Source organism: Nannospalax galili, unplaced genomic scaffold, assembly GCF_000622305.1.
Source record: "Nannospalax galili isolate Female #2095 unplaced genomic scaffold, S.galili_v1.0 scaffold1532, whole genome shotgun sequence".
NCBI classification, from domain to species: domain Eukaryota; kingdom Metazoa; phylum Chordata; class Mammalia; order Rodentia; family Spalacidae; genus Nannospalax; species Nannospalax galili.
This window is the reverse complement of record NW_008330832.1, coordinates 1,207,844-1,217,363: the sequence shown is the minus strand read 5'-3', so window position 1 is coordinate 1,217,363 and position 9,520 is coordinate 1,207,844. Positions and strand designations below refer to the sequence as shown.

Here is a 9,520-nt window from a genome sequence, read left to right as displayed (position 1 = left end):
TATTTTTTTAATTTATTTTTAATATATTTTTTTATTTTTTAGAAGAAGCATTTCATTACAGCTTTAACATACTCAATAACAATTTCCAGAGTAAAGATACATCTCTTTCAAAACTGGCTATAAAATTTTTAGGTTCACAGTTGAATTAATACAGTTATACAATTTTTTTTTGATCTTTTTGAGACAGGGTCTCCCTGTAGCCCTAGCTGCCCTGGAACTCACTATGTAGACTGGGCTGGCCTTGAACTCACAGAGATCCTCCTGCCTCTGCCTCCCGAGTGCTGGGACTAAAGGTATGTGCCACCACGCCTGGCTGATCTCAGTATTTTAATGTTATGTGTATTTGTGTATGTGCCTCTGTGAGTTTATGTGCACCACATGTGTCATGTGGGTGCTGGGAACCCAACCCAGGTGCTGTGCAGGAGCAGTAAGTACTCTTAACTGCTGAACCATCTCTGCAGCCCCAGTAAGTGCTCTTAACTGCTGAACCATTTCTGAGACCCCATGTTGTTTAATTTTAAGTGTTTGATGACTCTCCTGTTATCTTTCTGTTACTGATCTCTGGGTTTATTTCATTCTAGTCTGAGAATTCACTTTGTGTTATTTTGTATTTTTAAAAATGTTTTACAGTTTTCTTTACAACACAGAAAGGGTTTGTCTTTGTGAATGTTGCATGTGTACTTGGACAAAGTGTTGGGAGGACTGTTCAGTAAATGCCAGCTCCAGGTGATTGATGGCACAGTGGTTCAGCATCTCTATTTCCATGTAGACTTTCTGTCAGCTAGCTCTGTCTCTTTCAAGTAGGGAATGTTGGTTTCTTAAGCTCTCATCCTAGATTTGTCTTATTTCTTCTTTTATTTCTGTCAAATCTTCTATGTTTTCAAGCTATGTTAAGTGCATAAATATTAGGATTATTAGATATTGACTAGTTGGCCTTTGATCATTATTTACTAGTGTGGTGATTTTAATGAGAAATGTCCCCCATAGGCTCAAGTATTTGAACATTTGGTGCACAGTTGGTACTATTTGGAGACATTTAGGAGGTGGAGCCTTGATGGATGAAGTATGTCACTGGGGGCAAGCTTTGAGAGTTTGTAGCCTCATCCCAATTCCAATTCTGTCTCTGCTTCGCATTTGCAGTTGAAGATGTGGTCTGTCAGCTTCCTACTCCCCCTGTGGTGCCTGTCACCTGCTGCCATGCCTCCCTGCCACGATGGACTCTTATCTCTCTGGAACTAAAAACCAAAATAAATGCTGTCCTCTATAAGTCACTTTTGGGCATGGCGTTTTTTCAGAGGAACTGAAAAAACAGTTTCAGAAAAGTAACTAATACAAATATCCACTTTTAACATGATAATTTTGCATGCTGAGACGTCTACTTTGGGGCTGGCAAGATGGCTCAGCGGATAAAAGTACTTGCCACGGCATCCTGGATCGGCCATAGCCATGGCGGCTTTCCGCTTGTGTCTGCCCTGCCCAAGGCCTTCGCTCCTCTGCCCCCGCTTCTTCCCACGCTCGCTCTGGCCCGCTGTTCAGCACTGCTCTGCACCCCTCAAGGACCAGGACTGCTCTCTGCCCCTCAAGGACCGGGATGAGGCCTGGGGCGGCGTGCCAGGGATGGTCACACATTTACACCACCAATATAGTGACGCTCCCCTTTTTCCATTAGAGGGAATCAAAGACAGAGTTCTGTATGTATTGAAACTCTATGACAAAATTGACCCAGAAAAAGCCTCGGTAAACTCACATTTTATGAAGGACTTGGGCTTAGATAGTTTGGACCAAGTGGAGATCATTATGGCCATGGAAGATGAATTTGGGTTTGAAATTCCTGATATAGATGCAGAGAAGTTAATGCGTCCACAAGAAATTGTAGATTACATTGCAGATAAGAAGGAGGTATATGAATAAAGTATCAGAGCCTTTTTCCTTTTGGAGAGGACTCAGAGAACACTGGCGAGTGCCTGGCAGTAAGAACACGTAGTGGCATCATCGCTGACTGGCCGCAGCTCTCTTGGACTTATATTTAAACTGAGTGTTTTGCCTTTTAAAATAAATCTCATAAAAGCAGAAAATAAAAAGTGCTTGCCACTTAAGCCTGACTACCTGATTTCAAACCTAGACTCAATGTAAAGAGACTGGATTCAGTGCTGCACATCTGTCATCCCAGCATGCCTATGGTGAGATTGGGGGCAGAAACAGGAGAATCACCTGGAAACTTTTGGACCAAGCTAACCTGGAGTATGCAGCTTGGCAGAAACAAGAGAGACCCCACCTTAACAAAGTGGAAGAAGAGAACTGACTTCCAAACACACTCATACGCACAGAGAGAGAGAGAGAGAGAGAGAGACAGAGACAGAGAGAGACAGAGACAGAGACAGAGATAGAGACAGAGACAGAGAGAGAGGGAAATAAAATTAAAATTAAAAGAAGCTAGTTTGTTTGATACTTATATGGTCACTCCAAGTTTTGTATACATATAACTTTTCCCATAATCTTTCCTTTTACTTTCTTTCTTTCTGTAGTTCTAGGGCTGAACTTGGGGCTCTCTGTATACTAGGGCATGCTCTCTACCACAGAACTGTATTCCCAGTCTCCATAATCTTACTCTTCATCTTCCTAAACAATGTATTTGAAGTAAATTTCTTGTCAACAGCATATCATGGGTCATTTTTTTAAAAAAGAGACCAGACATTTGCTTTCTCCCTTATTGAAGAAAGGCTTTCAAGAGGTATTAGAACTGAGTGACTGACACACAGGTGAGACTGACTTCTTCCCACAGAATACCCTTCCTAGCTATGTGACCACTGGGGCTCTGCTTCACCTCTCTGAGTCCCACTGTCCTGTCCAAAGATGGGAGTTGACCTAACTGTGGGGCAAGTGCCTGAGTTCCTGCATTAAAGCACCCAGCAGGACAGGTACAGGCTGAGTGCATCTAAGTAGAGGCTGATACTAACATTTGCTATTTCCTACTGGAGGAAGCACTGAACATTGGGTACTGCTGATGCATTGGGATGCTGCAGATCGTGGTGTCTGGTCCAACCTGATGCCTTTTTGGTCTTTGAAAGCAATGATCAGGTTGGGTGCTTCCCAGTCTCCCCTCCTGGGCTTTGTATAGGCATGGAACTAACAGGGGTCAGACTCAAGGCTAGGAGTGGCCTGGAGGCAAGAGAAGGAACAAGAGATCTTGGATTGAGAAAATAAGAGGACATGGGCCTGGGGCCTGGGGAGCAAGTCCAGGGTCTTGGACAGGGTGTTATCAGCCCACATGAGCATTAGTCCAGCAGTCTAGAAGGAATGCTGGGGGCAAGAAACCACATTTAGGCCCAAGCCAGGTGAGTCTGAGCATCTTTGTGATACAGATGAAGAAACTGAAGCAGGATCTACAAGATGAATACTGTCTTCCACGTAGCAGCTGAATTCACCGGGTACAGTTCAGTAAATGGAATGGAAAACATAAACTAGGACCCAATCAAGTGACTGTGGAAGGCCCGAGACATCAGCCTCAGAACCCAGTGGCAGCTGACAGTCATGATCCATCAAGATCTAGAAGCATCCCACTTCCTGTATGACATGCCAGTGTTCCCTGCTCTGATTCCAGAGTCATATTCAGGAAGCATTCTCACCACATCCCTATCTGTGTACACAACAGACATTGATATTTGATACCTGCACAGGTCACAGAGAGAATTATAGATTTTCTAATGTGGTCATCAAAGTAGCCAATAAGGGTAAAGCTGGTCTTCAACATGTTCTCCACCTGCAGTCTGGCTGGAGTCCTAAACTTTATACCTGCTGTTCCAACACCTTGAATGCTTGTCCCAGCCTCCCTCTAAAGAGTTCCCACTCATCCTTCAAGATCTACAGGCTTCTACTAAGGAGGCCTTCACTGCCTTGTCCAATTCCAGTGCTCCCCAGGCTGATGCAGTGCTTCCACCCCAACTTCTGCTGTACCTGTCTTGTCTTTGTTTTATCTTTGGGATGCATAGCTATCTTCTTTGTTAGATAAAGGAATTGGGGCAGGACCCCATCCTGTTTCTATCTCTATCTCTTTCCATTCTGCAGTCAGTGAAGCTTTATAGGTCTGTGACCATGCAGTCCCAGGACCTGAGGCTCAGGAGGGTCCTTCCCTCCGTGCATTGCTACATTTTGTGATTCCTAATTCTTTTATCTTTGAGCTTGTTTGTGGGTGAAATCCAAAGGGGCAATGGTCATTCACCACAGGTGCACAGTGGTTCTGCCACAGCTGCCTTCCTGTCTTCCTAGGACAATTTCTTAGTGGCCTTCTCCTCTTCTACCTGGTGTCCCAGATTCTGCACAAACTTGCCTCTAAGTCTGACAATACCTGCCAGTCATTGTCTGCTTCAGACACCAGGTCCTGTTGGACTAAAGCAGGCTTGTGTGAGTACTGGAGGATTAGGATCAAGGGTAGACATCCTGGGACATCTGGGGAAGGGAATGAACGGTGAGGTGACCTGTGTGCCACAGGATGGGGGGATGACAATGGGAAACTGAGAAGCTAATTCAACTGCTTGAGTCTGCCCAGGCAGGCAAGGGGAGCCCAGCAACTGTGGAGCCTGAGTTACAGTTGGATAACGTCTGTGAGGATCTGCACCTTCTAGGCATTCCTGAGTTCCCTGTGTCCAAGAGCTGAAGACCCTCTCCTCCTCCTTCCAGCCAATCAGTCCCGCTCACATTTGCCTCTGTCCATGTTACTGCTCCTCCACCCAGAAAGAGCTACAAAGTGCAGATTGTTTAACTGGTGATCCTGCCTGCAAGCAGATTCATTTACATCTACATTTGAGATATGTGCATGTGCATGTATATGTGAAGGTGTGTATGTGTGTGCATATATGTATATGTAAAGGTGTGTGTATGTGTATTGTGTGCGCATGTGTATATGTCTGTGTATTTGTGTGTGCAGGTATGTGTATGTGTATGTATATGTGTGCATACATGTGTCTGTATTTGTGCATATATGTGTATGCATGTGTACATGTGTGTAGTGTGTGCACATCTGTGTGTCTATGTGTACATGTGTCTTTATGTGCACACATATGTGCATATATATTATGAATGTGTATATATGTGTATGTGTGCACATACATATCTGTGCATATTTGCATGTGTTATTTGTGCGTGCAGGTACATAGATGTGTATATGTGTGCGAATGTGTGCATTTGTGTGTGCATGTCTGTATGTGTCTGTGTATTTGTGTGTATGCACGTGCATGTGTGTATTTGTGTGTGCGTGGATATATGTATGCGAAGGTGCATATGTGTGTTTGCATGTGCATATTTGCATGTATACATTTGCTTTTTTGTTTTGTTTTGGTTTTTGTCTTTTTTGAGATAGGGACTTCCTGTAGCCCCAGCTGGCCTTGAACTCACAGAGATCTACCTGCCTTTGCCTCCCGAGTGCTAGGATTAAAGGCATGTGCCACCATGCCCAAGACATGTGTGTGCTGGCACATATATGTGTGTATTTGTGTGTTTATGTGTGTATTTGTGTGTGCATGTTTAATTGTGTATGTATGTGTGTGTGTGTGTGTGTGTGTGTGTGTGGTATTGGGGTTTGAACTTAGGGCCTCATGCATGTGAAATAAATACTCTAGTGGAAGGAGAGAACTGATTCCCACAAGTTATCCTCTGATCTCCACCTGTGTGTCCAAATAAATAAATGTTTTTTTAAAAGAAAAGTCCCTCACATTGCAGCATGTAAAGATGACAATAAAAGTCATGCTAATGATTGTAACTTATTTTTTAAGATTTATTTTATTTTTAATTATATGTATATGTGTATTTCTACATGTGAGTTTGTGCATGTGAGTGCAGTGCCTGCAGAGTCCAGAAGAGGGCGTCAGATCCTCTGGAGTTGGAGTTACAAATGGTTGTGAGCCAACTGACGTGGGTGCTGTGAACCAAACTTGGGTCCTCTGCAAGAGCAGTACATTCTCTTAACTGCTGAGCCATCTCTGGCTCCATGATTAAATTTTTAATTTTCTTTCTTTTCTTTCTCTCTCTCTCTCCTCTCTCTCTCTCTCTCTCTCTCTCTCTCTCTCTCTCTCTCTCCATGGCCTCACTATACAGCCCTAGCCGGCCTGGAACTCACAGATATTCTCCTGCCTCTGCCTCCCCAGTGCTGGAATTAAAGGCATGCACCACTATACCAGGCTCTAATTTTATTAGTGATATTAAATTGCAAGTGTGAAATACCATAAAAAGTCAAGAGCAAGAAGAGCAAGACCTGGGAAGAAAGGAAAGGAGCTTGAATGATCGATCCTCTTCTGCTACTCACACACAGCCTGGCCAGCATTTGCATGTTGCACTGGCCCAGCAGGTCATGGAAGCTTCCCTCAGTGTCTAGGAGAGAGCGGGCTCTGGAGGCTTTTATCAGCAAAGTTGAACCTGGAGAGCAGGTTCCATTCCAGCCATGTCTGAAGCCAGTTCTGCCCCAACCTGGGAACAGGATGCCTCCTTGATTCATCCAGCCTGTGCAGGGTGCAGCTGGCCTGGCTCAGGGGTGTATTGCACAGGGGAAGGGAGAAGCTAACAGAGATACATTCGTGGGAGTTTGACCAAGGAGGGCTTGAGATTCCAAGGGAATGGTGTTACCTCCAAACCCCACAAAACATCAGGTATACAGGCCTGTGCATCAAGGCCCCAGAGTAGGTACCACATGGTGCCCCACCAGAGAAAGATCAGTTTTTTTTGGGGGGGGGTTGTCTTTTTGAAGCAGGGTCTCCCTGTAGCCCCAGCTGTCCTGGAACTCACTATGTAGACCAGGCTGGCCTTGAACTCACAGAGATCTGCCTGCCTCTGCCTCCCAAGTGCTGGGACTACAGGTGTGCTGTTTTCTACTTATTTTTTGGTCTTGTTGAGACAGGGTCTCCCTGTAGCCCCAGATGTCCTGGAACTCACTATGTAGACCAGGCTGGCCTTGAACTCAGAGATCTGCCTGCCTCTGCCTCCCAAGTGTTGGGATTAAAGGCCTGCGCCACCATGTCTGGCTTTTTTTTTTTTTTAAAGCAAAAAGAAACATAAACTGCAAACAAACAAAAAAACCCAATCAATCAATCAAATAAACAAACAAAAACAAAATCCATACTGACTGGCGCCTATGGTGGATAGGAGCCTTAAGGGGAAAAAAAGCCTGGGACAGAAAAATACTCCATAATGGAAAATTTGGGACTTGCGCTGGAAACGTTCATTCCTGTAAATGACTATGTACTGCTGCCCTTCATGCTTTCTCTCTCTCTCTCTCTCTCTCTCTCAACACTGAGTCATTTTTATTGCAGGCTTTAAGAGCCATATCATCTGAAAGCTGCAGTTCTCTACAATCCACTCCCCAGCCCCAGCCCCTCCCTTCTTCCCTGGAGAAAACCACCTTCTTGAATTTGCCTGCTCTGCAGCTCCTGTTTTCTTATTCAGCCCATTTGCCTATGTGTTCATTTCTGAGTTGGTATACTTGCTTTCCATACCGTAGAAAATCTGTGTGAGTGTTGTGTCATTGTAACCAAAAAGGCCAAAATAATCTGCTTAAGAAAAAGAAGAGATTGCAGAGATGGTTCATATGGCCAAGTACTTGTTGCCTAAGCATGAGGATCTGAGTCTGGATACCCAGTAAAAAGCCAGGCTTGGTGGCACATGCCTGTAATTACAGCAGTGCAGTGAGGAGGCTGAGACAGGATGATCCATGCAGCTTGCTGTCCAGCCAATCTAACTGAATTGGTGAGTTCTGCATTCAGTGAGAGATCCTGTGTCAAAAAATAAGATGGAGAGAGCAACTGAGCAAGGCATCTGATGTCAGCCTCTGGCCTCCCTCTTCCATGTGCACACACACATAAACACATATATTCTCTCACACACAGAAGTGTCAAAACACACACTTAAATTTTTTTCTTTTGGTTTTTTTGAGACAGGGTCTCCCTGTAGCCCCAGCTGTCTTGGAACTTACTATGTAGACCAGGCTGGCCTTGAGCTCACAGAGATCTGCCTGCCTCTGCCTCCCAAGTGCTGGGATTAAAGGCGTGTGCCACCACGCCCGGCTCTCACACACTTAAATTTTTAAAAATTTCATTTTTATTTATGTGTGTACATATGTGTGTGTATATGTGAGTGTGTGTGTGTGTGTGTGTGTGTGTGTGTGTGTGTGTATGTGTGTGTGTAGGTGTCCTTAAGGCCAGAAAAGGGCATTGGATCCCTTGGAGCTGTTCTGGGCAGTGGTAAGATGCCTGACATGGGTGCTGAGAACTGAACTTGGGTCCTCTGCAAGAACAGCAGGTGGGCTGAACTATCTCTCTAGCCCCTTGAACTTGAATTTTTTTTTTTTTGAGACAGGGTCTCCCTGTAGTCCCAGCTGACCTGAACTCACTATGTAGACCAGGCTGGTCTTGGAACTCACAAGGATCGCCTGCCTCTGCCTCCTGAGTGCTGGGATTAAAGGTGTGCACCACCACGCCTGGCTTGAACTTGAATTTTTTAAAAATCAATTTCTCTAGTTGCAAGAAAAATCCTGAATTAGTTTCTTTCTGTTTGTCTTTTCTTTCTCTTTCTTTTTCTTTTTTGTCTCTACCTCTTGAGTACTATGATTACAGGCATGTGTCACCACAACCAGTTTGTGTCGTGCTGGCTATCAAACCCAGGGCTTTGTGCATGCTAGACAAGCATTCTATCAATCGAGGTGCAGCCCTAGGCCTAAGTTACTTCTCTACTGCTTCTGTGAAAAAGTGATCACCAATTTGTGGCTTAAAACAACACAAACATATTTCCCAATTGTTCTTCAGATCAGAGTTCAACCTGGGTCTCCTTGGGCTGAAGTCTGAAAGTCAGCAGGGCCCCTTTCCTTCTGAGGGCTTTAGGAGGGAATCTGGGCCTGTGCTTGCTCAGGCTGTTGGCAGAATCCAGTTACTTACCATTTACAGGGCTGAGATTTCTGTGTCCTTGCTGGCTGAGGCTGCATACATTGCTCATTACCGCCACAGTCCTTGATGCTCCATTGAGAGGAGGAAGCCCTGGAAGTTGAGAATTTATAGAATGTTCTTCTCTCACCCCCTCCCTCCCTTCCTTCTTCCTTGCCTATCAGAATCTCCCTATGTAGTCCATGCTGGCCTCAAATTTGTGATCCTCCTATCTTGGCCTCCAAAGTGCTGAGATTAGAGGTGTGTATGAACACACTTGACTCTTGCTGAAGCATTCTACTTACTGCTGGTGGGGATGAGCCCAAGCAGGCATGAGATCTGGTGAATAGAACTGGGAGATTACCACTAGGCATTCCACAGCCAGCTGTATGGCCTTACTGGAGTCTATGGATTAGAATTTATGATGTTCCATAATGGGTATTAGTTACGTTTTGTTGCTATTGTAAAATATCATGGCCTACCAAGAACAACTTATAGAGGAAAGAATTTATTTTGGCTTAAGGTTCCAGATGGTTGGAGTCATCACGGTGGGGAGGCGTGGCACCTAGCAGCAGGTGTAACAGTAGGAGCAGGGAGCTGAGAGCTCACATCTTCAACTG

The 9,520-nt window shown here is 44.8% G+C and overlaps 1 pseudogene; it reads left to right on the top strand.

The window, feature by feature from the left end:
* Window positions 1–1,394: 1,394 nt before the first annotated feature.
* LOC115067629 lies at window positions 1,395–2,001 on the top strand (annotated as a pseudogene).
* Window positions 2,002–9,520: the final 7,519 nt, after the last annotated feature.